Source organism: Anoplophora glabripennis, unplaced genomic scaffold, assembly GCF_000390285.2.
Source record: "Anoplophora glabripennis isolate ALB-LARVAE unplaced genomic scaffold, Agla_2.0 scaffold562, whole genome shotgun sequence".
Classification (NCBI taxonomy): Eukaryota; Metazoa; Arthropoda; class Insecta; order Coleoptera; family Cerambycidae; genus Anoplophora; species Anoplophora glabripennis.
The window spans coordinates 177239-179769 of NW_019416696.1; positions in this window are offsets into that span (position 1 = coordinate 177239).

Here is a 2531-nt window from a genome sequence, read left to right on the forward strand (position 1 = left end):
AATAAATAATAAACACAGTAAATATAGTTCACAACACAAAGGTCACTAATAATAATAATAATAATAATAACTAATATATAATAATAACTAATTAATAAAAAAGTATCAGTACAATACACAACTCACAAACTAGAATAATATTTACGATGTCAAACGACGCAGGACACATCAATATCATAAATGAAATAAAAATGAAATAACCAAACTTCATAAAAACACGGTTCCCGTTTTTTGTGCAAATTGTATGGCGTTTTTTTAAACCTCATTGCCGATGCCGTGTACGAGGACATCTATAATGACATGTTTGCATTATTTAATGTATGCTAATCAGTACCATCTACTGGCGAATGGCTAGATTTTATCAATGGAGAGTTACCGACGAGTAGATTCTCGTCTGAAAACTGGGTTCTCAAATTTATGCAAGAAATTAGGAAAAAGGCATCCAATCGCCATCTAAGAAGTGTTACGACTTTAGCTCTCGTAATCCTGCTCTTAAAGCATTTTTCGTAACTTAGAACAAATTTGCAGTCAATTCTGCGTTGTTTGAGTTAAAACCATTTTCCACATAATGTATAGAATTTTAAAAAAAGTGAAAACTACTTACAATTAGTACTAAGACGTAGGTCTCATATAAACGACGGCGATGTAGGCTGTGTACGCCGTGAAGTAATACGTCACATTACTCCTACATTTGGTATAAAAATGTGTGGAATATGTATACAGGGCTGGAAAATCCACATGGTCCATCTGCCTTTACATGAGAGCGTCAAAGTAAAGTAAAGAAATCCATGCGATAGACAAGGATGGCTATAGTGAAGACGTTTCATAATCTGAATAGTCACCGCCCGTTTCGACTTAGAAGTGAGACTGACCATTCAGATTATGAAACGTCTTCAATGTAACCATCCTTGTCTATCGCACCGATTTCTATGACTTACTTTATCGCTCTCACGTAACGGCTAATGTACCATGGGAACTTTCCGAACCTGTAGATGCTAACGTATAACGCACTGCGTCATATTATACGCTTACAGTATTAATAGGAGACGGAAACGGCTTAATTCAGATTATAGCTGTGCCTAGTGATCGATAATCTGCCATGAGCAAGGCTGAAGCAACAGGCAACTTGCATGCAAACATTTCTTTGAGAACTCCATAAATTTGTAGTCTATAGCCAATGAAGAACGCATTGTGGCGTCATTTAGTGCGACCGAATACAACCAGTTCCTTGAACGTTTGCCGTTTAGTCTACAATTCCCATTCCCACGAGACAGAATCTAATCTAAAGATACGCATACGCGAAGAGCCTCGAAGTAAAGTTTGGCTGTTTCTAGACTCTTGTTACTACGCTCATGCTGTCGTCATTTTTAGTCCGGCAGAAACGCTCCTTTAAAATTATTTTGCGCGCAAACTTTGAATTAATTGTTAATTAGCAACCTCTAAAAAGATTTCTATTTTCCTTTCATGATAAATATAATGGTATAAATAATTTAAAAAAATATATATGCAAGTTGCCCATTCGTATGTCTTCACAACATACAAAAGGCTATACAGGGTGTCCGGAAATACCATTCGAATAATTCTAGGGGTGATTCTACATGTTAAACTATGAAGAAAAGTTCATATGAACATAGGTCCGCAAATGCGTCATAAGGTTGCTATGGCGATTCAAAGATTGCACCGGAATATAGGTTATATTTTATATCTCTGCAACCGTTTCAGATAGCTATCTGAATTTTGGCATATGAATTGCCTTTAATAGTAGGTACTTTTCAGTGTTTTTACTAAATTATTATTTTAATCAGGGGCGTACCGACAGGGGAGGCCTCGATTTAATTTGTTCACATTTTTATTAAACGTCATATTTTTGCAGTTTTCTTTAGAAATTCTGATTCCGCGGTATAAATGACATAAAAAAGGTATTCTTGTAGAAAACCTGTCAGGCTAGCCGTTTTCGAGAAAATACTCTCCAAAGAAAATAGTGCATGCATGGTCGCCCAATAATAAAAATTTCTACATCAAAGTAGGCTTATGTCGGTGCTAAGTTGAAAATGGAAAAAGGTCAAATTACTGTAGTTACGGTAAACGAATTTGACATAAGGTTTAAAAATAAAGTTTATTCGATTATTATTGTGTTAATAACAGTGTAATTGAAAAAAATCATTGTTCTCGTCTTTCAAAAAATGCCGGAATACTCTTTTGCTGAAATGGCCGACATGCACTTCATGTATGGCAAAGCAAACGGTTGTGCTTTGGAAGCTCGGAGGTTGTACCAAGAAACTTTTCCAAATCGCCAGCTTCCTTCTGATAAACTGTTCAGCAGTTTACATCAGAGATTAAGAGAAACTGGTAATTTTACGCCAAATAAGAGAGATTGTGGACGAAACCGTACTACCCGAACGGCGCAGACAGAGGAAATTGTTCTACAACAGATTGAAGCTAATCCAGGTAGTAGCACCAGAAGAATTTCAGTACAAACGAATATTCCCAAAAGTGTTGTATGGGAAATTTTACACGAGGAACTTTTGTAT